General features: G+C 32.7%; 1 protein-coding gene across 2 annotated transcripts in view; it reads left to right on the top strand.

Moving 5' to 3' along the window:
• Positions 1–27,067, top strand: part of LOC142353693 (plastin-3-like) — a 577,871-nt gene that overhangs the window by 326,717 nt on the left and 224,087 nt on the right. The window lies entirely within an intron of this gene.

Here is a 27,067-nt window from a genome sequence, read left to right as displayed (position 1 = left end):
TCTAATTGATTGCAAATAGCTTTTACATTTGCTTTTAACGAATGTTAAAAATTCCAATTACCTTTCAAGTTTTGCAAAAATTGAGAGAAAAATTTTTGCTACCTTGAAAACTATCAAAAATAAGAGTTGCTGAGCAGGGTACAGTTTTTACCTTTACGACTGTACACTCATTTACGATGCGCAAAAAAACGCAAGTATAAAACTTTTATTGCGCTTTACATCAATATGGGACACTTGCTAATTGTTCCGACCCTCTTGAGGGGGGAGGAACTATATACTCAAATGGGTTTTTTTTGTTCAGTCAATTTTCGCCGATCGATATATTCATCGTAGAGAATTGAGACTGGTATCATTAGAAAGTTTGTCCAGCGTAGAATATGGAATTAAAAAGATTTCTTTGATTTTTGTTTTATACAGGGAGTTATCGAGGTTTAAACTTCTGAAAAAAGTAGAGTGAATTCTCGTTGTTTTATTCACATTTTCCAAAATTTTTGCCTAATTTTTCGTCAATTTTGCTAAAATTTGTTGAAATTTTTAAGAATAGTTTCGTTAATTTTATTTTTAAGGACAAAAAAGCATTGTTGATTATTCTGATTTAATTTTTTTGGTCAAAAACTCTGGATAAATATTTCAAAAGTCTTTTTCATCAAAAACAGCACGAAATAAGTTACTTTAGTCCACTTTGATAAAAATTTGCCGGCAGTACAACCCCAAACAACACTAATACAATCTTTGTAGACTCAGATGGGGGCTATTCCTACTTCAACTTCCGCTGAGAGTGCTCTGTAAATAAAACTTTGCCGTTTTTTGCTAGCTTTACTCGTTTATTATCAAAAAAGCAGATTTTTTTTGAGTTTTCATTTAACAAATTATTTATATCTACAATATTCAAAAAATCAATATTTCTTAACGGACAATAAGCATTAGCAGGCTTAGTTTTGGGCCAATCTTGAACTGTTACAATCGAAAAAGATTTCGGATTGCAATCAGTCGGTCTTTTTTTTTGAAATAAGACCTTTTTTTAATAATAAAGAGCAGAAAATTTCAAATGAAAATTCAGGAGTGATAGGTCCAATTGGCTTCCTAAGCAACTCAAAGCTAATGATTTTTATTTTTTACTGGTAAAATTTATGATCGTTTCAACTTTCAAAAATAATTGATTTTTAAATAAATAATGGCTTAATGAATTTTTCCTCACTTTTTTTCTTAATTTGGTCAACTTGCAGCTTAGTGTCAGCAAAGAAAGAATGCTTCTTCATTCTATTGATTGCAAGTTCAGTCTCGATTGCGTTTTTAAGCCTGAAGTTATTGTTTTCTGGCTTTGATAATATTAGATTTCAGTTTTTTTTTTTAGAAATTTGCCAGTTTTTCCACGTTTTCTAGTCACATTATCACAATATTGACAGTACTCATATCACATTATTAGCGTTCAAAATGAAACACAATTGAACATATTAAAGATATAGATTATCGTTTTAACGGCCTCGACATTTCTTTCTTCAAGAAATTAATTGAAATTTTTAATTTTGTCTTTAACTGTCATTTTTATTTGTCATTTCAGTTCTATGAAATTTCCTGTATAGTGATCGGTTTCACTGACTCTTTATGAAAAAATAGACGGAGCTCATATTCTGGTATCAGAAGATAGCTGATGGCTTTCATGACTTTGAAAACAATCGTTTTCCAAAACTAAAAATAAAAACTAAAAATTCAACTTCGCAAGTTTGTTCTTTTTATTTTTCTTTTTGGTACCTAATCTCGTTAATTACAGGTGAAATATGACATTGTCAACATTGTCATGTTGTGTCAAGGGAAGGCGTCAAAAGGGATTGATTTCCCAAAATCTATTTTAAAAAATGCGTTATGACCTTACTGACTTGACCCCGGTTTTTCACAAAAAAAGTAATTTAATTTGATTTTTGTCATGTTTAACGTTCTTTTTAACTTTCTGGATAATTGCAGGTCTCAAACCATTCTCTTGAATGAATAAACGACCCAATTTAAATATTTCATTGTGTAATTATTGTTTTTCATGAAGTTGGATATAATTTTTTTTCGAAAATGAAAATCAAAATTATTTCATACTTTTGCCCTTTTCTTATTTTTGTCTACTTGTTACCTAGTCTCACTCATAAATGGCCAAATACTATATTATCGGTGTTCGAATAAGGCGCAAGCCAATAATTTTTGAGGGCCGAAATATGGCTTGACGGTTTTGACAACGTTTTCTGGCAAGTTTCAATTGAAATTTTTGTTGTTTTTTGTTGTTCATTTTAGCCGCTTAAAGAAATGAATAAGGACAAGTCATAATGCCCCTCTATAGAAGCAAGGGTAATCGTAGAGTTTTGGGATATTTTACTTGATTTCTAATGTTTTTAATTACTTTGAAGTTAATTGTTTTAAAAAAAGCTAATTTTTTAACTTTACTGTTTTTGTTCTTTTTCGTCTAATTGTTACCAAACCTTTTTATGGACTGGTCCATATCTTTTCTGGTGATTGATAAGTTATTTGACTTAGTTTTAAGTTCATCTGACTGTATGTTGAATTTGTTATTAAATTTTGTTTTTTAAAACGGACAAAAAATTTTTGATGTAATTAATATTTGTTGTTGTTGTTTGATTTTGCTGTTCGTCTTGACTCGCTTTCTTACTATTGGCATATCACAGCAATTTAACGCTTTAATTTTTACTCTACTGAGTTATTTGCTTTGGAGGCTATCTTATCGTTCATACACAATTTTTTTGAAAAATGCTTGGGCTTTTTTGGGTTTTTTGGGATTCCCAAAAAATAATTTTTTGGGTTTTCTATCTGTTCCTCATTTGGTAGACAATTATGCAAAACTTGTGGATGGGCGGGGTTGGAACCTTATGTGCCGTCGCACATTGCTGAGCCGCCTTGTTACCTACCAAATTATAAAACTGAAGCAATAAAAGATAAACAATAAATCATACCAAAAGAAGTTATTTTCCATTTATAATAGAAAGGTATGTGTTTTATTTCTCATATATATTTTCTATAACAGAATCAAGAAATACTTCCTAACATATGAGTTGCAATAAGTTTGTTAAATGTACGATGGCAAACGGCAAATTTCCTTTAAATTTTTAAATTTGTAAGGGATACAGCACAACCGCCAGTGTTCATGCTAATATTTATATACTAACTAGTCGCCTTAGTTTTCACTAATAAGTTTTTGCAACAGTGTTTTTGAATTGACGTTGATGAAAAAATCGGCAACGTTTTCTTTGCTTCTAGTATTAAAAATTGTCTTCTAACAAATTAGCGGTGTAATTGGAAGTAAATGCAGAAACGGACACAGAGCAGAGAATATAATAGCAATGAAGCATGAAGAACAAATAAAATTTTACCACATTTTGAATTAAAGTGATGCGGGCGCCGATAAAGATTTCAAATAAATATTTTTTAAAAAAATATGCAAGCTTTAATTTCAATCTAAGATTTGAAAATTAGACAATTTATATTTTAGTAGAAATTTTTAGTTGATGCTATATAAGAGCTTACAACAGAACACATTTAAAAACCCAATTCTTGGAAGCTTTTGAAATTACAATTTCATTTTTTTTCAAAGCTGTAGATACATATGCTTTTTTTGGAAAATCGTTTTTGTTATCATTCATGATTTATAAGGTTTATTATTTTACGATAATGTTTCCAACGAAATAAGCTTTATGTTTCATGTAATTTTTGCAAGAAAACGAATAATTTTACAAGATTTTGCAAAAAAATGCAACTAAATAGGTGTGAAGTTTTACGCTAGCCCTATTGTATAAATTTAACGTAGACAGTGACGAACGAAGGAAGATAATATCAAATTTGGCTGGGCTGCTACAGATCACACAATACGGGATCTCTTTATGTATGCCAGTCAAACTTGACAAAAGATATAACAAATCGAAGGCAAAGATATATGCCTAAGACCTGTCTGTGCTATAAGTCTCAATTTAAAATAGTTGGGGGGCTGAGAGTATTTAATTTATAAAAGAGTAAATATAAAATTACAGCTTACTAATTACCAGTTGTGTAGTGGTGAAATGGAGGTGAGCTGCTGGGCGATCGTTCTCTTGGGTGTTTCTTCAGTTATGTTATTTGTCGGAAAAAGAAAGTTATAAAATCGAATCTGGAATTATTTGTCTAAGTTATTAAACAATTTTGTTCGACTATTTTATTGTTAAAGTGAAGTTAAATTTTGAGGAAAATGAAAGCAGTTGTCTGCTGCTTGTTTCTGGGAGTGATTTCTGTCTCTCTAATTTTATTCCGTCCCACTTCGCTGAGAGAAACAATTAATTCCTCTCAGCTCCGTTTGGGCCGATAGGGAGCGAATCACAAACTCACGTTCATAGTGAGGTGCTTCTTAATTTTCCTATTGGCCGAGAAGGCAAGAGAATTAACTCTTTTTTACCTCACGGAAAAATTATTGAAACTCCAACAAATAATAAAAATCTAAAAAGCTGAGAGCATCAATTATTGATTTCGTAGGCGCCTGTTTTATGCTTTTCCCCTCTTCTAAAACCGCAACAATTATGGTTTTCTTGGGGGCTTTTTATGAGACTCTATTGTCTTTTCCCCTGAAGCAATCTGCTTCATCTTTATTGAACTTGGGGGGAAAGATCTGCATTGCAACTGTCAAAAGCAGAAGTAATTTAAATCAAAAGAAACTGTGGTTTTACAGGCCGCCTACGTTCAACAACGTACATTTTCTATCCTGGATATAAGCGAGGAGATCCAGGCCTAAAGTTGTCTTATTTAAATAAGTCGAACTGAGTTGTTTAAATACTTGTGTACTGGTAGTCTTAATAAGCGTTAGTTTGTTTAGCGCGCGGCGAAAGAATGGTTAATTAGCGCCTTTATACGTTCGCTCTAATGCGGGATTAATTATCCGTTCATTTGTAACGGCTCTCGTAATACTACAGCTCACCCCGATTTTTAGTAAGAAATAAATTTAATAAATTTATCTACATCATACAAAAGTTTTAAATGAAGGTCAGGTAAATTGTGAGTTCTGTTCAAGTTTTCGTTGGTTGAGTTGAGATGGCGAGAGTCATTTGAGTTGGTGGTGGCAAATGTTGGTTTGTTGCAACAGGTTGTAATAGTTGATTTGTTTGATGGCGACATAATATAAAACCAATCGCAAACGGCGATAATGTTGGGTTATGAAATCAATCGCAAAGGGCGATAATGTTGAGTTAAAAAAATTAATCGCAAAGGGCGAAAATGTTGAGTTGTAAAATCAATCGCAAAGGGCGATAATGTTGAGTTGTAAAATCGATCGCGAAAGGCGATAATGTTGTGCTTATTTTAATTAAAAAATTCTGGTGGCAAAATGATCGGGCTCGTTACAGGACTGTCATCGTCTTCGATTAGAAGGACTTCTTGTACATCGTCCTCAGTTGGTTCGGAATTATCCCTCGATTGTCGCTTTTTGTGTTTTTTTACCTTTCTTTTGAGCTCGGAAATTTTGGCTTTTTGTTCTTCGTTTTCCTTCATTAATTGTGTTATTTTCTTTCCTAGCTCCACATTCTTTTCTCCAAGTTTTTTGTTGGCATTTGTGATTTCTAAGTGTTTGAAGGAGAACGTTTTTAACATAGTTTGCGCGTTGGATTCGCTGGTTTTTTGGAGTTGATGGGCAACGACATATTGGCGCCGCCAATAGTCGTTAGGTAGTTGCTTTTCCTCAGGTGGTTTCTGTGATTCCATTTTCAGTTGTTCAAATTTCAGTTGCAATTCTTGCAACTCTGTTTCCTTTTGAAACAGTTCCTGCCTAAATGTGGTGTTTTCCTCTATTAAACTACTAGTATTGATGTTTGATAGTTCTGGCATCTCAACGGGAAAAGCGGAAATTGCGTCGTAAGGGACTTCAATATATGCGTCGAGCATATTATTCCTAAGGGTATAAGTGCCATTCTTAGGGTCGCGATTTTCAATTCTCCACTTGTTGTTTTCTGTGGGGAGCGAGAAGGTTTTCAGAACTGGAAGCTTTTCGCTGTTGACTAGTATCTGTTGATGTCCATTTGACTGGATGATGTTTATTTTACTAGCAACCTCAAATTTGTTGTAGTTTGGTTTCAGGAAATAGAGGAGGGTATTAACGTACCTCGGGTTTTCTTTATTCATGTTTTCCTCTCGCGGTTTCTGTAATTTCAAACATTCTGAGGGTATCTTCCTGATAGCGTCGGGAACGAGATCTTCAATGTTGTTCATCTTAATAATTTTGTTTTTGTGATTGCTAATTTGTTGGATTGGGAATTGTCTCTTTCTGCTAATTTGCCAGTTGTTTTCGGGATCATATTGACTGGAAGTTGATGGAGATGCAATAGTTGTAGTAACTTGTTGTGTGTTCTGAGGTTTAAATGGAGGCTTTGAGAAAATAGGAGGCTGGGAAGAATGGGTTTGTGTTTGTTCTTGTTGTGTTGTCACTTGTTGATGTTGACTGGGGATTATTACGCTTGCGAGTGTGGGTCTGGTAGTCATTGTTAGTGTTTCCTTGTGGATGATCTAAAATTATTTGATTTTGGTTAGCCTGTGTCATCAATATCACACATTATGGCTTCTTTTCAAGTTTGCAATTGTATTGCTAATATTAAAAAAAGTATTCTATTGTAAAAATGTTTTTGTAAGGTTTTGTTGCTAACTGCTTTACTTAAAAATTATAATGCTAAATGCATTTGTTATTAAAGTTTGGTATAAAAGTTTTTGTTTTGCTAAATGCAAAGTTAACTTTAATAAAGGAGGGGGGGGGGCAATAATAAAAAAATTTTTATACTTATGCCAGGCAGGCAGCCCTGGCACAAGTACGTCTTTCTCCGCTGCCCGGAGGTGTGAGTCTTGGGGCGTGCGTCACACTAACACGGCTGCAACGACCCGTGCAGCTGGGGAGACAACCTTGCTGAGCTGAAAGAAAATATTTTCGGGTCGTTTTTGAAAATTTCAGTTATCGTGTTAGTGTTCTGAATTATTTAGGTTCAAAAGCCAGGGGGGCAGGCTGGAGAAAGCTGAGATAACCCCTTCCCGAGGAAAAGTTAAAAGAGAGAAAAAAAGATCGTTTGTACTTGAGTTGTTTTTGGTTTATTAGACAACGTCGTCTAAAAAATTTTTGCAAATGGGACATTTTGTCTGCTTATTTATGCATACGCGACAGAATCGGTGTTCGTCATGTTGGGAAAAATGTGGGTGTTTTGTTAGTCCTAATTCTGTTTTCATTTTTTTGCATAAATTGCATCGGAAATAGGATGTGATCAGGACGGGAAGACAAGGTCGAAGACAGATGGGACATTTAGGGTTTGGGTATCTTTTAAAAAGTGCTTTTCTGCACGGAATACATACATAGTGGGGGTTTTCTTTGGGAAATTGCTTGTGTAGTTTTTCTACAATAACGGTTTTTCGTGAACATATAGGGCAGATAATGTCCTTATGGGGATAGAACCAACGGAAACCGTCGAATAGGGATTGTGAAAGACCCATCGAGTGACTGTTCTCTTATTTTCCTTAGATAGAAACAGGAAAACCTTTGAGAAACTGCAGTAGGATGAGATTAATGAGGAACGATATGGCAAGCAAGGTAATTAGGATTAGGATAAATATTTTTGTGGATAGGTCTAGATTGGTCATTTTTAGTATCTGGAGAAAATTTGGCGAATTGCGGAAAGGAGGTAGTTATTAATAAAAAGGGATATTGCCAATGCGCATAAGAGAACAAATAGAAGAATAAACAATGTTATGGGTTGCATTTTGTCAATTCAATGAGTAGTGTAGAACTAGGGTGAAGGAGGTGATTTGCTCCTGGTAAAAACTGAGTTGAATTAGGGATATCGATTGGATTAAAAATAAAATTAGGGAAAGAAGTAAAGTTTTGGATGTTCTTGGACTCATTTTAGATTATGTGGTTGTTTTTTCGCAACGAGGGCATAATTTATAATCTTCTACGCAAAATTTACAAAAGTTGACGGGCTTATGATCACTGTGATGAAACGTTTTTGCAACAGAGTATTGAAATCTTGTTTGTTTGCAAATATCACATTGAAACCAGTTAAAGATTGAAAAGATAACATTAAATTTAGAGCATTTAGGACAAAAATCGTAGCCCATATCTTTTATAACAAATTGGTAACAGAGCAGACACATTACGTGGGGTAGTTCGTCAGGGGGGTTCTCGTGTAATTTCTTGAAAACAATTGTTTCACGTCTGCAGCATAAACAAATTAATGAGACCGGTTTGGATTCTATAGTATTGGTTTCTTTGTCAGTTGTATTCATTTTTGGAAAATTGTTATTGGAGGGGATTATAGGACTGGTATGGTTGGAGGATTTGGTTGTTGATTATTTTGGGATTTTATTGCTTGGTCTATTACTAATATAACTATTAACATCAAAAAATTGAAAGGAATACTTACAACAACGAGGAAAACGGTTAAAATGAAGGAGAAGGCTGCTGCAATAATCATGAGTTGATGATGTGATATTAGTTAATGTGAAAATGCAACAACGTGTGCTTAAATGTGTAGAAAATTAGATATAACTTACACTAAACACGTATTGGGGGGATGAATTCTGGTTAAATTTACGTTAAATTGTTTGAAAATGCTATATTTTGGTCAAAAATTCAGTAAAAATTAGACATATGTTACTCTAAATATGATTTGGGGGGATGATTTCTGGTTAAAAATCGGCTATTTAGTGTGAAAATGCTAAAATTCTGCTGTGAATTTGGTGAAAATCGGCTAAAATTTAGTTTAATTAGATGTTGAGGCGATGAAATTTGGATAATTTTTGGTTATTTGGAGTGCATATGCTAAAATTTAACCATAAATTTGGTCCAAATCGGGTCAGAAATAGTCTAAACAAGGTTTGGGGGGATAAATTCTGTATAAATTTCGATTATTTAGTGTGAATATACTAAAATTTAACCATAAATTTGGTCAAAATCGGGTTAGAAATAGACTAAACAGGTTATGGGGGGATGAATTTTGTATAACTTTCAATTATTTAGAGTGAAAATACTAAAATTCAACCATAAATTTGGTGAAAATTGGGTTAAAATCAAATTAAATATGTTTTGGGGGGATAGAATCTGGTTGAATTTCGGTTATTTAAGGTGTAAATACTAAAATTTAACCATAAATTTGATGAAAATTGGGTGAAAATTAGGCTAAATAGCTTTTGGGGGGATGATTTTTGGTTAAATTTTGACTATAAAATGTAAAAGTACTTCAATTGTTATATAAATAAACTAAAAATCGGACAAAGATTACCCCCACCCGGGTCAGAACAATTTTACAAGAGCAAAGAATCAGTTGCCTGTTACTATTTTAATGTAAATTTACTGTATTTCGGCCGTAAATTTGATATAAATTACTCTATTTGTTTGTCTATTAGTGTGCTTTCACTTCTGTGGTAGTGGTTATTTTACTATTTTAATCCGATCGGATAGAAAAACAAAAATTCAGGTGTGATTCTTTCCTCTGGGCGCACCAGTTATCAAATTTGGCTGGGCTGCTACAGATCACACAATACGGGATCTCTTTATGTATGCCAGTCAAACTTGACAAAAGATATAACAAATCGAAGGCAAAGATATATGCCTAAGACCTGTCTGTGCTATAAGTCTCAATTTAAAATAGTTGGGGGGCTGAGAGTATTTAATTTATAAAAGAGTAAATATAAAATTACAGCTTACTAATTACCAGTTGTGTAGTGGTGAAATGGAGGTGAGCTGCTGGGCGATCGTTCTCTTGGGTGTTTCTTCAGTTATGTTATTTGTCGGAAAAAGAAAGTTATAAAATCGAATCTGGAATTATTTGTCTAAGTTATTAAACAATTTTGTTCGACTATTTTATTGTTAAAGTGAAGTTAAATTTTGAGGAAAATGAAAGCAGTTGTCTGCTGCTTGTTTCTGGGAGTGATTTCTGTCTCTCTAATTTTATTCCGTCCCACTTCGCTGAGAGAAACAATTAATTCCTCTCAGCTCCGTTTGGGCCGATAGGGAGCGAATCACAAACTCACGTTCATAGTGAGGTGCTTCCTAATTTTCCTATTGGCCGAGAAGGCAAGAGAATTAACTCTTTTTTATCTCACGGAAAAATTATTGAAACTCCAAAAAATAATAAAAATCTAAAAAGCTGAGAGCATCAATTATTGATTTCGTAGGCGCCTGTTTTCTGCTTTTCCCCTCTTCTAAAACCGCAACAATTATGGTTTTCTTGGGGGCTTTTTATGAGACTCTATTGTCTTTTCCCCTGAAGCAATCTGCTTCATCTTTATTGAACTTGGGGGGAAAGATCTGCATTGCAACTGTCAAAAGCAGAAGTAATTTAAATCAAAAGAAACTGTGGTTTTACAGGCCGCCTACGTTCAACAACGTACATTTTCTATCCTGGATATAAGCGAGGAGATCCAGGCCTAAAGTTGTCTTATTTAAATAAGTCGAACTGAGTTGTTTAAATACTTGTGTACTGGTAGTCTTAATAAGCGTTAGTTTGTTTAGCGCGCGGCGAAAGAATGGTTAATTAGCGCCTTTATACGTTCGCTCTAATGCGGGATTAATTATCCGTTCATTTGTAACGGCTCTCGTAATACTACAATAAAAGTGTTTTTATTACTTCTTAGACCTTTTAATTCAGGTTTGAGACTAATTAAAATGTTTTGTGGAAATAATGCCACTGTAAATTTAGTATTATAGTTAAATGTGCGTGCATAGATATGTGTCATTTAAGCAAAAACACACGCTTTTATTGCGAGAGTTTTTCGTGTGCCAAACTGTTGCAAAAGTGTTGCATAATTATGGTGCCGAAAATTTTAAACACTCTCACAAGACTAAGCAAAATAGGCATTTTGACTGATTATCGTTCACTTTCTAGCTTGATGCTCATCCGGGGTCGATTTCGAATGGTTAACTTGTTAACTTGTAAGTTCTTACAAGGCGATGCATCGCCTTGCAAGTTTTTCTTCCAAAAACTTGCAACTTCTTACAAGTTAACCATTCGACTTACAAGTTACTTACATGTTATGGTATATACTAAGAAAAGAAATTTTTAAATGAGTTTGATCAGTTTATAATTTGAACTTTTTGGAACTTACCGACAATAGCGAACATTTGAAGGCAGGCCGTTGATTTCATGAAAAAAGCCATAATAACTAGTTCAAGTGTTAAAAATTAGAAATTCAGGTGGAATATGAAGTTAAAAGCTCCCTTTTTAACTATTTATAATCCAATTTCAGGTCAATTATAACTCAGGGGAAAATGCCGCGGTGAAATGGCGCAAAAGTTTGAAAATTTTGTCAACTTTAGAAAATGAAATTTTGCTAATTTAGGGAGCAAAAATTGAGGGGCGGTAAAACTCTATTTGCCTTCTTCTCGAAATGTTTGCAAGCAATTACTAGAGCTATCTTTTTTATTTATGAACAGTTCATCTTCAATTTTTACCTTTTGCTTCACTTTTTGGAGCAAATTGTGGAACAAAATAAATTCAGCAAATTCCTCAAAATTCAGCCAATCAAATAAAGCGAATTATCCAAAGAAGACGGGAACGGAACGTAAGATAACTGATTTTCATGAAATAAAGTTATGGGAGAAAGATAAGCGTGAGGTTGTTATTGTTTATTTTTGTTGATTTGTTTATTTTTACGACCCTCCCCTGCCGTGTTCTGATTAAGCAGATAACGCGCCTCAAAATGAATCAAAGTTTACTAAAGTGAAAAATTTTAAGAAGACAGAATTCTTGCAGGGCTCTTCTGTCTATTTTTCAGAATAGATACTTATTCCAGACGATAAATTTGTGTAAAAAACAATAACATATCGAAATCTGACAACAGTATCTTTAAGACAATAATTATAAATAAGTCTATCAACTTTGAGAGTTTTTTGCATGTAATTTTTGCGCATAGGTTGGAAAAAAATCTAAAAAATTGTGCAAAAATTGTTGTGAAATAATAATAATAATAATAATAATAATAATAATGGTTATGATTTATTGCTACTATTTGTCACTACTTTTTTCACATAAATATAGCACTGAATAGAATGAAAATACATTATTTTTATTCAACGGAAAGGTTAACAGAACTTCAATTTTTTATCACTCATTTATCTTTTCAATTTGTTAATGGAAAAATGGCTGCATTTTAGTACATTGGATGATTTGGGGTTTATAATGCTTTACGCTTGCCGGTCTAACTACCCAAAATAGTGATGTATAAACACTTTTTTATTGTTTCAGGAAGTATTGCACAGCTTTTTGCAAGTCAGCTGAAAAAGTTTGGATTGAGTGACATTTATAGTTTTTCAGTCTGTGTGGTTGATTGTTTTAATATCGTATTGGGTAATGGACAAAAAAGACATGCTTTATCTCCCAAAAAACAGGAAAGCCAATTGAAATTATTTTGATAGCAATATTAGAAATGACAATTCGTGAACATGGAAAGCTATAGACAAGTTTCATGTAACTGTCTGCTAAAATAGCTGTTGCGGATATAAGCTCTTAAAAACATACAGATTAAGAGACATGATCGATCATAAAATTTTTTAACGTTTATGAGCAACGCCAGGTAAGCAAGGCCAGGCAAGATCAGACAAACAAACCCCCTTTTCTCACCATTTATTTTTAACTCGTGAGTTCATCTTTCCATCCTGACTATTTTTGAGCAGCTTCTTTTCAAGATATGTTATGCTCATCTCATAAGCAGCGTGCATTCTGTTCTTTTTCCAGCCGTCTTATTTTCCTGGTCGAACTCCGTTGTTTATCTTGTATGTTTTTTAGGCAACTTTTACAGAACGAGATTCTTGCAAGTGACGCTTATCATATCTGATCCTAGCAAATAACTCTTATCTCGCAAGAGACTATCAAATGAGGCTTATGTTTCAAGATTTGGCAAATGAAGCTCATCCTGTGTGTCGTTTATCTTGTAAGTTTCTTACAAGCGTCTCTTATCTTTTAATAATCTAGCAAATGACACTTACGTTTCACGATTCTTGCATAATACGCTTGTCTTGCAAGAATGCTGCAAATGACGGCGATATTAAAGATTCTTGCGAGTGATGTCTACCTTCCAAGAAATGACGCTTGTTTTGTAAGATTTGTGCAAGATTTTGTGCAGATTTTCACCTTTTCGTGGTTAAGTTAAAAGAGTGATGGCCAAATTGCGGTGGGGATTCAGAGGAATTGGTTAAAATTCAGCATGATCTAACTTTAAAAAATACTTGTAAAAAATAGAAAGCAGATGAGAACCATTTGCTTTCTATTGGAATATTGCGAAACCGACCAAGTCATAGGACTAAAAAAGAAGATCAAATGCAATGGTAAATCAGGATTTAATTAAAAGTTTACGAAAGCACTCTGTCGAAGGCATAAAGATCATCAGTTTTTTTCTAAATCGTAGAATAAGTTTATTGGGCCCCAAGTGAACATAAATGGGATCTGTAATTAGTTGACACTGGAAATCAAAAATGATTTTTCTCCAATTGATATTAGTTGATGTAAAAACAAAAACTGCAAAACTGATTTTAAAGCAGACAGCACTCCAATACAGATTCCTTTTGTTTGTAAAAATCAACAAAGACTGGCAGTCGGACGATCTGAAGCTCCTAATTGCTCCAAATTTAAACCTAATATATCAAAAAGAAAAGATGTTTTTGACAAATCTCAATTTGAATTTTCAAAAACCGGCAAATGATAATACTCTCTACATAACAGTATCTTACGAATCCGAAATAAATTAACTTGCAGTTGAGTTTAAAATATCATGTCAGCAGTTTTTGTTTCTGTCCAAATTTGGACAAGGGTGGCTAAAATTTCATGTCTGGTGCCATTTTTCACGAAAAAAACCTGAAATTTTGAGCAAAAAATAATGAAATTCTGACCGATAACAACGGAAATCAGTCGAGAATCCACAAAACTCAAAACTTCTCGGAAAAATTTGATTGAGCAGTTCTGCAGCTCTCATTTTACTTCAAATCTAAACGCATTAACACTATCTATAAAATTGTTTGAAACAAAAATGATAAAAAATTGAGCAAAAATTAAGGAAAACGTGACCAAAAACAAAGGATATCAGTCGAATATCCAAAAAAATTAAAAATCCTCGGAAAATGGGATCAAGCTGTACATCAAAAATCATCTGTCATCAAAAGTAAACACATTAGTACTATCTATAAAATTCTTAAAGCAAAACTGATCAAATTTTGGGCAAAAATTAAAGAAATTTTGACCGAAAACAAGAGAAATCAGTCGAGTATCCATGAAACATAAAACTCCTCGGAAAAATAGGATCAAGCAGTTCATCAACTCTCACCTGCCTTTAAACTTAAACACATTAAAACTATCTATAAAATTATTAAAGCAAAAGTGATTAAATTTTGAGCAAAAATTATAAAAATTGTGACCAAAAACAACGGAAATCAGGCGAGTATCCATGAAAAATGAAACTCCTCGGAATTAAACTCATTAATACTATCTCTAAAAAGTATTTAAAGCAAAAGTTATCAAAAATTGAGCAAAAATTAAGGAAAATGTGACCGAAAACAACGGAAATCAATCCAGTATCGATAAAACATAAAACTCCTCGGAAAAATAGGATCAAGCAGTTCATCAACTCTCACCTGTCTTTAAACTTAAACACATTAAAACTATCTATAAAATTATTAAAGCAAAAGTGATTAAATTTTGAGCAAAATTTATAGAAATTGTGACCAAAAACAACGGAAATTAGTGGAGTATCCATGGAGCATGAAACTTCTCTGAAAAATAGGATCAAGCAGTTCAGCAACTCTCATATGTCTTCAAAAGTAAACTGATTGATACTATCTATAAAACTATTTAGAGCAAAAATGTTCAAAAATGGAGCAAAAACTAAGGAAAATGTGACCAAAAACAAGGAAATCAGTCGAGTATCCATAAAACATAAAACTCCTCGGAAAAATTGAATCAAGCAGTTTGGCAACTCTCATATGTCTTCAAAAGTAAATTCATTAATACTATCGATAAAATTATTTAATGCAAAAGTGGTCAAAAATTGGGCAAAAATTAAGGAAAATGAGACCGAAAACAAGAGAAATTAGTCAAATATAGTTAAAATTTATAACCCTTCAGAAAAGTTGGTTCGAGCACTTCATCAACTCTCAAACTCTCATCTGTCTTTAAACTTAAACACATTAAAACTCTCTATTAAATTATTAAAGCAAAAGTGATTAAATTTTGAGCAAAAATTATCGAAATTGTGACCAAAAACAACGGAAATCAGGCAAGTGTCCATGAAAAATGAAACTCCTCGGAATTAAACTCAATAATACCATCTTTAAAAAATAATTAAAGCAAAAGTGATAAAAAATTGAGCAAAAATTAAGGAAAATGTGACCGAAAACAACGGAAATCAATCCAGTATCCATAAAACTTTAAATTGCTCGGAAAAATAGGATCAAGCAGTTTGGCAATTCTCATATGTCTTCAAAAGTAAATTCATTAATACTATCTCTAAAAAATGTTCGAAGCAAAGGTAATCAAAAACTTAGCAAAAATTAAGGAAAATGTGACCGAAAACAAGCGAAATCAGTCGAATATAGACAAAATTTAAAAGTCCTCGGAAATGTTGGATCAAGCAGTTCATCAACTCTGATCTGTCTGAAAACTTAAACACATTAAAACTATCTATAAAATTATTAAAGCAAAAGTGATTAAATTTTGAGCAAAATTTGTAGAAATTGTGACCAAAAACAACAGAAATTAGTGGAGTATCCATGGAGCATGAAACTTCTCGGAAAAATAGGATCAAGCAGTTCAGCAACTCTCATATGTCTTCAAAAGTAAACTCATTAATACTACCACTAAAACTATTTAAAGCAAAAATGTTCAAAAATTGAGCAAAAACTAAGGAAAATGTGACCAAAAGCAAAGGAAATCAGTCGAGTACCCATAAAACATAAAACTCCTCGGAAAAATTGGAGCAAGCAGTTTGGGAACTCTCATATGTCTTCAAAAAAAAATTCATTAATACTATCGATAAAATTATTTAATGCAAAAGTGGTCAAAAATTGAGCAAAAATTAAGGAAAATGAGACCGAAAACAAGAGAAATCAGTCAAATATAGATAAAATTTATAACCCTTCGGAAAAGTAGGTTCAAGCACTTCATCAACTCTCATCTGTCTTTAAACTTAAACACATTAAAACTCTCTATTAAATTATTAACGCAAAAGTGATTAAATTTTTAGCAAAAATTATAGAAATTGTGACCAAAAACAACGGAAATCAGGCGAGTATCCATGAAAAATGAAACTCCTCGGAATTAAACTCATTAATACTATCTCTAAAAAGTATTTAAAGCAAAAGTTATCAAAAATTGAGCAAAAATTAAGGAAAATGTGACCGAAAACAACGGAAATCAATCCAGTATCGATAAAACTTGAAATTGCTCGGAAAAATAGGATCAAGCAGTTCAGCAACTCTCATCTGTCTTCAAAAGTAGACACACTAATACTATCTATAAAACTATTTAAAGCAAAAGTGGTCAAAATTTGAGCAACAATTAAGGAAAATATGACCGAAAGCAAAGGAAATCCGTCGAGTATTCAAAAAACTTTAGTTTCCTCGGAAAAAATGTAATTCGAAAAACATATTTTTTAAACTGAAAAAGTTTTCCCTTTATGGGCGTTCTAATGCTACCCCTCACAAGTCACTAGGGTGAATCAGCCAAAGCTGACTGATGAAAAAAAATCCAGTTAAGCCTATAGTTCCCACTTCTTAGATGTCGGAACAATCGAAGAAACGGAATCAATATTTTAGCGACGTTTTTTGTACCGAAGTCATTGAGTATCTGCGTGGACCATTATAATGAAAAGTTAAAAGTACAGTTTTGATATCAAGAAACAATGTCAAAAATATGAGCTGGTGGTGGCTTGAGTTCCTATCCTTTCTGATCTATCAAACATTTTTATGACCCATGCGGGTTTTTTATGACCCCTGTCTAGGTTTCACAACAAATCCCCGCAAAAAATTCTAAGATAGGTGGTGAATGAGTTGAAATCATTTTTGAAAGCTGTGAATGCTGAGAAATTGCGTAATTGAGCTGTGAGGGAGAGTTTTGCTTTGTTTTTAGAATGAACTAAAAAATGCGCACAATTTTCCACCAGAAGCTGGTACACGTTGAGAGGTTGGTGATGGAGGGCGAAGGGTTGCTCCTTATTAGTCAGCAGTCGAAGATTTCCTGCAGCCATTGGTCGCTGATCTCAATCAAAATGAACACCTTTATTGCCATTCAGGATAACTTACGGCCTTCAAATTGTGAAACAATAAATATCTGTTTCGACCTATTAATTGGATTTATTGTTTCGACTCTACTTAAAGGGGAAAAATGGGCTTTTTCTTTTTTTTGTTCAGTCAATATTGGCCGATCGATATATTCATCGTAGAATCCTGAGAGGTATCGTTAGAAAACTCTTCAAGTGCAGAATTTGAAAATGAAAAGAAAATTTCTGGCCTCACTTTTTTGAGGAGTTTGCGAGGTTTATATTTTTTGTGAACATTTGATATTTCTGTGTGATTTTGTTATATTTTGCGTTTTTTTCTCAATTTTAGAGTATTTGTCTCAAAATCTCTTTGTTTTTTACATTAAAATCAAGATCATTATGTGTTACTTAACGACGAAAAGCGATAGAAAGCCTAGCTTTGGTCTCATCGGGAAGTTTACAATGTAAAGGATTCGATTTCTATTGGAGAGCACTTTTTTTAATTTTTTTTTTCATTTTTTTTGGTTATTCTCCTGTCATTTAGAGACCAGAACATTTGCAAATCAAAGTTCTATTAAGGAAAGACCCTATTTACGATAACATAGGGCAGAATGATTTTTTGTTTTGTTCTCACAGAACCATCGCTCATGGTTTTCGTATGGCTTTGACCATTTTTTGTAATTTCTAATAATTTTTTTGTTTTGCCTTCATTTGTTTTTTTTTTGCTGGCATGCGTCTTAGCCTCCTTAATTAAAAGTGCAACTGGCTTCCCAAGGAGAATTATGTGAACCTACCTAAAGCTTGATTGCATAATTAATTTGAGAGACATTGAAAAAATTTTGTCAAAAAAGACACAAGGTTAACCGTTTTAATTTCAATTTTGGGAAATTGTAGGCTTGTCCGACTAAAAACATGTCCATGATGCTTAACAAAGAATCAAAAATTTATCTAATCAGTTGTTTAAATTTGTAATTACTAAATTTGAGTCTTTGATGGTACAAATTTTAAGAAAATTTTGTAGTTTTTGGATGTTTGTTCATAATTGTGTCCCTTTTTGAAGTCTTGTCACCTTATGACTATATTGAAAGCTTCCAAATGAATAATCATTGGCTTCCATTCGAACGTGCTTAGTGCTTTTCATTGGTATTTAAAGATTTTAATTGCTCTGATACTACGAGTTCTTGTGATTTTTAGTGGTTTTTCAATTATTAGTTGTCGTAAAAATTAAGAAGTATTGTATATCACTTCATATTTTTTGATGTTTTGACGACACAATACAACAATACTGAGAGATTCTACTGATGTTGAAAGGAATAATCAAATTAACTTATCCAAAATTTTTCACTGAACACCTTTGTTTGTCACTTTTACCCTTTTCTTCTGTTCTTGCCTTGAAGTGTTGCTTTTTCTAAATGCAAACTAATGAAATTTTCCAATTACTAACATGTCTTAACAGCATCACAACAGCGTAACTGACATGTCATTTACTGACATGTCTCAACAATATGTCCATCTGATCTGTAATTGAGGACAAGTGAATTCGTGTAGTTTAGGTTTCATCTGATGGTGTTTTGATTCTGCTACTATGTGCTTTTGAATTTAGAACTTTTGAATGAGTTTTTGCCATATTTTTTGTTTCGTTTTTCGTTTGTATTTTTGTCTTGTACTCTTATTAATGGCAGGCACACTGAGCTCTCTACTGTGTCAGTGCAGTATATAATGCTTTTAGTAGTTTGCGTTTGTAACAATTGTTTTTACACCAACAAGTTTGTGCATATCTCTGAATTCTTCATTTGTTACATTTGTAATAATTATATCAAAAATGTGGAGCAGCCGTTTCGGAACAATATTTGCTGCCATAAATTACCGAGTCTCCGTGTTATTTAAAATTTCAACCACAAAAGAGAGTTCGCAAATGTAGCATATAGTAATAAAAGGGTGGACTTTGAGATTATCAGACTTTCTAGCATAAAATGAAGAGAAGAAGAAACAAGGGTCAAGTGATGATATTTTAAAACTTTACCGATGCTTTAGATGTGAATTTTTACGACCACACATGTTTCACCTCACAATTTTGCGATAATTAATAAACATAGTTTCAATTTCACAGTTTTTTGCGGTAAATAATAAACAAGTTATGCTTGCTGACCTTAAAAATCTCTTCAAAAACTCCTTGAATCCTACGAAGAAGCAGCTGCTCTCTTTTCAGTAGGAAGGTATTCAGAGTTTTTCCTGATTGGTAGATTCCGGCAAAAAGAAGAGATTGACTAATTGAAAATGTTTAGTCATGTTTCGCCTGGGTTGCCGTATTAACAAGCGAATATAAACAAAGGATCTATTCCGTGCAATCCCTCCTCCGGAGCTTAGTTGGTATATAAAATTCACACCATGAGGCTCACATGCAGTTTTATTCAAAATAATGTGCTATAATATGTATTTGGGTGAAAAAAAGAATAGATCTATAAAATTTACGTAGCAAATTTCTTTTCAATTTTTCTTATATAGGAATCATAGGCCACCTAAGAATCACGCTAGCCAGAACCAATACCTGTCTTGCGGTAGAGTTGCGTATCAATGCCTTTGCTAGGTTGAGTTATTGCAGTCTGTCAAGTTTGGGGTATCGATGACCCGCAGGAACCGACTTGCCAAGTCGTGGCCAAAACTTGGATTAAGACTTGCCAAGTCTTGGCCAAGATTTGGACTAGGACTGGTCAAGTCTTGGCCAAGATTTGCTTTTAGACTTGCACGTCTTGTCCAACTTGCACGTCTTGGATTTTTTATGGTTTACCTAACATTAATCATGTATCTTTTGCTTACTTTATCAGGGAAAATTAAAATTTTTAAGTTGTTGTTATAATGTTGTCTATAATTTTAGCTAGTGTTATCAGTCTAAATCACAACTAGCTGATCACTTTCAGATCAGAAAAGAGTGGTACTCATGCTATTCAAAGTATAAAATTAAATCAAGCGTCAAAACAAGGCAAATTAAAAAATTTAAAAATCTCGTATTGACATGTATTTTAATCGGAAGTAACATAATCAAATGTTAAATAAATGATAACTAAGCGCTGGGAAAAAATTGAATTAAAATTACACTTTGATGCAAACAATCATATTTTTAGAACCAGGTGAAGAAATACTTCCGATTTCATAGGGGCTAAAATATTTTACTTCAAATGTTAAATAAAGGATAACTAAGCGCTGGGAAAAAATTGAATTAAAATTACACTTTGATGCAAACAATCATATTTTTAGAACCAGGTGAAGAAATACTTCCGATTTCATAGGGGCTAAAATATTTTACTTCAAACGTTAAACCTAACTTGAAATGATTATTTATTATCTCGTTTTTGTCAAAACAAAAATTCGATCGATTACATCTCTGGGAGCGTCATTAATGCAAAGAGTGTTTATAGCAAACCATTAATTAATCAGCGTATAAAGTAACAAACAGCAAAAGCAACGTTGCTTTTGCTGTTTGTTACTTTATACGCTGATTAATTAATGGTTTGCTATAAACACTCTTTGCATTAATGACGCTCCCAGAGATGTAATCGATCGAATTTTTGTTTGTCTGGGACCTCAATCTGGGACCCCATCAAATTACTAACAGACAAATTGCTCTAATTTAGGACTAAAACACTGCTCAACTATATGAAAACTACTCAGAAAAGCAGGCAAACAAAAAATACACAAAAAAGTTATAAAAATTAATTAAATTAAAATTAAAATCAACTTAGTCAAATTTAACGTACAAAATTATTCAGCAGATTGCTTTGAATTTCAATACTTTGACGTTTTATAGAGAAAAATGGATTCTTTGAACAGGAAAAGAAATTGAGCGAATTCCATGCTGATCACATTGTGGTATTTTTTTTATTTGAACCATTTTCAAGTTTACTTACAATTTTGAGTTAGGAAGATCAAAGATTTTATATTTTTTGCCGCATCGAATAAGATCGCACAAGATGTGCGATTAAACTAACTAGCAAAAGAGTAACAGCCGTCCTTCCCTGCTTTTGGCAATTTATTCCTAAAATGCTTACAAGTCATTTTTTGCTAATATTACAAAAACGAACGGTCGGCGATCAAAAGCCGGCTTTCTTATAAGCAATAATACGCAAAAACACATTTTTCTGGCAACCAAATCGAGTCACGCTATTAGTATAGAACATAATTTTAAAGCACCAAGAACGTTTGAATTTCCCCCCAAAGCTTGATATCATTTTTAAAGTATAAGCAAACAAGGCGGCTCGTTAATGTGCGGTCGCACATGATGTTCCGACCCGACTTCATCTACATTTTTGACTTAATTGTCAACCAAATGAAGAAATAACAAAAATAGATGTTTGAGTTTAAAACAATCGTTACAAAACCCATCTACAAATTGAACTACATAATGCCATGCCTTATTACAACGCCAATGAGATCTGACCATAAAGAGACCACGAGACAAAAAAAAACAAACAAAAAGATCAAAAACGAAAATTTCACGGCAAAAACTGAATATCAAAATTTAAAAGCACATAGTAACAACATCAAATGCAGTCAGATAAAAACTTAACTACTCAGGCTTAATTTCTCCTATTTATACAGCGGATGGAAAGTTTTATTAATCAGACTAATTTACAAGTCACCAAAGAGAACGATCAATGAGGCGAAATTCAAAAATTATTCAACATTTTTTAAACCAAGAAGTTTCAAAAGGCTTAAAAATCATTAGCCTTTAACTTAATAATCCATGATAAATTACTAAGAAGTTACTACAAAACCAAATGGCATTGTCTTTGGGTAGTTTAAGACTTAGAAACGAACCAAAGAAAAACATTAAAAAAACTTAAGAAACGATTTAAGAAAACACAAACTATTGCTACCATTAAAATCCTTAGCTACTATCTGAATATTATGTAATTTTAATTCAATTCTTATTTCTTCAAATTCAGCTGCAGGAATTATACTGAGAGATTAAATAAGTTTATTTGGGATTAAATAAGCACATTTGTAAACCATTGGGATCTGTTACTACGCGATTGTTCTGAAAGAAGAGAAAAAGAAGCGTAAAAATGACCAATCAAAAATAGTTTATAAAAACGCCTATTGTCCAACAAACAAAGCATCGGTGACAAATAATATCAGTCGATATGTTATGTTTTGGAATACAAGAAGTTGGATGTGACCTCTCATTGATGAAAATAGGTTACAATTTGACGAAAAGAACAACAAAAACTGAAAATGTTTGAAAATGTGTAGATAAACTTTAAGACTAAAGGCTATAAACTGACTAACTGATTCGGGTAACATCATTTAATCAATCTTCAATTACAAGCTTAAGAGACTTGTCAGCTATTTACGGCTACCTAAAGAACAAAAACAGTCAAAAACAGCAATTTCAAGAAAAAAATTGAGCGAGAAAAGTGTCGAAGGCATTAGAAATTTAACTTTTCACTAAAAACTTGACTACGTTCAATTAATTTTCAACAGCAAGGGGATCCCTCTATTTTATCAATACAGCTTCAAAATATCAAATATGAACATAAACATTAGAACCATGAAATTTTTGAGAAAACTTGTAGTATCAAGGCCATTAATTTCACTAGCTTTCAACGGAATCCATTAAATACGCTAAATTATGCCTCCATGGGACAACACGTTTGTTTGCCAAACGTATTTGGTCAATAAGATCTCACAATAAGTTATTGAAGATGAAAATAACAACAAGGACAGGCAACAACCAAAAAATCAATAGAAAAGTGCCAGAAGAAAGTGTCGAAGCAATTTAAATCATAAGTTCTTCTCTGAAAACTTTATATATGATCCGTTGAACGTTTTCCCTAAAACAATGAGAACCATCAGTATTAGGATATTGTGATAAGATTTCAAAAGGATCCAAAAATAAGAAAAACTAACCGAAAGTTTAAAAAAGTTTGAAAACTAATGGCATTGAAGTTTTAAAACTAATAGGTAGAAGATGAAAACGCTAACCAGATTAAATTTGGCTGCACTAGAAATAAAAATGGATCATGCAAGCACTAAGACTGACTAACAGTCCAGAAAAAAATTTAGGATCGGTTAATGTTCAAAAAAAATTTCGAAAAACTTCTTTTCCAAACTTAACAGCAATTAAACACAAAAGCTTTTAACGGAGGCCAGTAACTACATTCAGAAATGAAACGATGGCCGGAAAAAGATGTTTGTCATGCATAGATAATCAATAAGAGATCACAATAAGTTTTAAGGCTATGAAAACAACAACAAAAACAGCTGAAAACCAAAATTCAGTAGAAAAGTGGGAGAAGAAACTTTCGAAGCCATTTAAACCATTAGCTTTTCTCTGAAAACTTTATCTGTGACCCCTTGATTGTCTTTTCCAAGCCAATGTGATTAGAATAAAATTTGGATAATGTGTATAATATTTGCATAATGTGATAAGACTTCAAAAGTAACCAATAATTCAAAAATATAATTTTTTTTAAATTTTGAATTCTTGTGTTATTGAAGTCATATAATCAATAGTTAGAAGTTAAAACCGCCAACAACATTTATTTTAGTTTCAGTAGAAAGCAAGTGGGTTCTGTCAAAACTGAGATTGACCAAAAGTTCACAAAAACTTAAAGACTGGTTAATGTTCAAAAAAATTTTCGAAAAATTATTTTTAAATTCTTGACAGCCATTAAACTCAATAAATTTCAACTGAAGTCAATAAATACCCCCTTATATGCCTCAATAAGAGAATGGAGATGTTTGCTATGCATAAGTGATCCATAAGACATCACAACAAGTCCTAAGACTATGAAAACAACAACAAAATCAGGCAAAAACCAAAAATTCACTAGAGAAGTGCGAGAAGAAAAGGTCGAAGCCATTTGAAACCATAGGCTTTTCTCTGAAAAACTTATCTGTAATCCACTGAACGACTTCTTTAAGCCAATAGGAGCTGTAAAATTTAGGATAATGTGATAAGATTTAAAAAGTAACCAATAATACGGAAATATTCAAAAAAAATATAAAACTTTTCGAAATCTTGTATCCTTGAAGTCATATTACTAAAAGTTAGAAGATAAAACCGCCAACAAGATCAAATTTGGTTACATTAGGACGGAAGAGGGTAGTCTCATCACAGAGATTGACATACAGTTCACGATATTAAATTTATGATTGGTTAATGTTCAAAAAAATTTTCGAAAAAATATTTTAAAATTCTTAAACTCTTAACAGCCATTAGCTGTCCACTCAAAGCACTAGATAAGCTCACTTAGATCTCATTACGGAACTTATTGCACTGTTAGTCAATGAGTTCATGCCTTAAGACTCCAAAAAATTAGTAAAACCTCAAAAAGAAATTCAAAATTTAATTTAAAATTACGAAAACTCAGAGTCGAATTTAAAAAAAACATGAGCAGTTCCTTGGAAACGATTTTTTTGTTCATTGGGCGTCATTTGACTGTAAAGGAAGTCTGTCATTAACAGAACCTCGATATGAAAAATGACTTGTCTTTAGGTGACTTAAAAAAACAAAAAAAAAGCAGAAAAGTTTTAAAAAAAAGAGCTCTCAGATAGATTTCGAATTTTTTTTGATTTTGAAGCTCCCTTTGAGACCAGAAATAATCTTTTTTATCGCCTTTAGCCTATTAGGAACACGAAATTGGTTCATTTTTGGCAAGAAATTTAAGTTTGAAATACTATTTTTATAGAAAAAATCTTAATTTAAAGAAAAATCACACTAAAAGTGATCAAATGTCCCGTGTTCACACAAAACTTCAATCCTCGATAACTCCTCGAAAAAAACGAAAATAAAAAAAATCTTTTTAATTTTGAATTCTACGCTGGACCAGCTGGTTAATGATACCACTCACCTTTCTCTGTGACAAATATATCGATCGGCCAAAATTGACTGAACAAAAATTAAAAAAAACCCATTTGATTATATAGTTCCTCCCCCCACAAGTGGGGTCGGAACAATCACTGCTCAAAGCTGTCAAAGCCTACCAGAGCAAATAAAACACAAAAATTTTACAGATAATGCTTCGAGAAGAAGGTTTTTCTTCCTGTTTATGAAGAGTTTAAGACTCTATTATGCTTATGGAACAAAAACTTATTTGAACTGCTTGCAACGTAATCAAATCGTTTTTACCATTTGTTTTCTTCTGCCAAAGAGTGAATATTTTGTAAGTGGACATATCTATAGACTTTATAGTACTAACTTTATTTTATTTAAAAATTTTGCTAAAAAATTTAATTTACAATACTTTTAGAGCAGAACTATCACCAATTACCTTTTGTAATTATTACAGTAAGCTTACCATTTATAAAGACAATTGTTCCTTAAATAACCTTTAAACTTGAAATTTTACAGTTGCAAAAAAATTTTACTGCTTTCTCTGCCGATTTGAATTATGCATGAAGAAAATTGTCAGAACATTTCGCTACAATCTTAGACATTTTCTGTTGCATTTTGTCCAAATGTATGTAACAATTTTCTAATTCTGTCCACCTGGTTGAAGTGGTTGCTATTGTAACCAACAAAATTACATTCATTGAGTAACAATCAATGATGCTGGTTTGTTTTTTTCTCCAAATGTTTGGGTTTTGGGGCTAAAATGTCCCAAACTACGAACAGGATTGCAGCAATCAAAAATTTCAGAGGCCCATTTAGACTTTGTTCAGCTACATTTGACATGCTTTGAAAGGATAAAAGAAATTTTGTACCCCTATTTGGAAAGTTTTTTTCGGCTTTTTTGAAGTTTCAGGACGATTTTTACATGCCAAGACTTGGATTAAGACTTGCCAAGTCTTGGCCAAGACTTGCATTAAGACTTGCACGTCTTGGCAAATTGGATTCTTCATGTTTTACCTAACATTAATCATTTATCTTTTGCTTACTTTATCAGGGAAAAATAACATTTTTAAGATGTTGTTATAATGTCTATACTTTTAGCTATTGTTATCAGTCTAAATGACAACTAACGGATCACTTTCAGATCTGAAAAGAGTGTCAAAGCTGACGAATTCCAGTAACCGAACGTGTACAGATAACCAAAAAAATTTAGCGTATTTTTCACCCTAGTCGGGACCAAAAGTTTATAGTGCAAGATTGGCACTCTTTTCAGATCTGAAAGTGATCAGTTAGTTGAAATTTAGACCGAAAACACTAGCTAAAATTATAGAAAACATTATAACAACATCTTGAAAACGTCATTTTCTCCTGATAAAGAAAGCAACAGATACATGATTATGGTTAGGTAAAACATGAAAAAAATTGGTTTCTGAGTATTTTGAATGGAAGAGAAATTGTGTGGCAATTTAAAGACAATTTCATTCGCCAGTAATGTTTTTGCAGATAAAGTTTATTTTTGAAGCAAGAGGGATCGGATCGTATTTTCTGAATAATAAAGAAAACAACAGCTGTGATAATTTACGCAGCTTGCCTACAAGTATGGTTGTCACAAATAACTCAAGACATAAAAATCGGCCCGTTTCGAGCGCCAAGTCAATATCAGTACTGGGCAAGTCTAATTCCAAGTCTACGTAATAGTACTGATTCAGAGCTATGATAAAAACGCATTAAAGACTTGTCAGACTTGACAAGTCTTAATCCAAGTCTTGGCCAATACTTGGCAAGTCTTAATCCAAACCTCGGCCAAGACTTAGATAGTCTTAACCAAAGTCTTGGCCAGGACTTTGCACGTCTAAATCCAGGTTTTGGCAGGGAAAAAACGTACTGAAACGTTTAAAAAGCCAAAAAAACGTCGCAAATAGCCGGGAAAACGGCTGAAAATGGCCAAAGAAGCATCACAAATAGTAAAAAAGACACGTCAAGATAGCCAAAAAAACTTTAAAG

Source organism: Convolutriloba macropyga, chromosome 14 (genome assembly GCF_964194025.1).
Source record: "Convolutriloba macropyga chromosome 14, txConMacr16.3, whole genome shotgun sequence".
NCBI lineage: Eukaryota > Metazoa > Xenacoelomorpha > Acoela > Convolutidae > Convolutriloba > Convolutriloba macropyga.
Note: the sequence above shows the minus strand (reverse complement) of the source record. Positions and strands in the feature narration are given on the sequence as shown.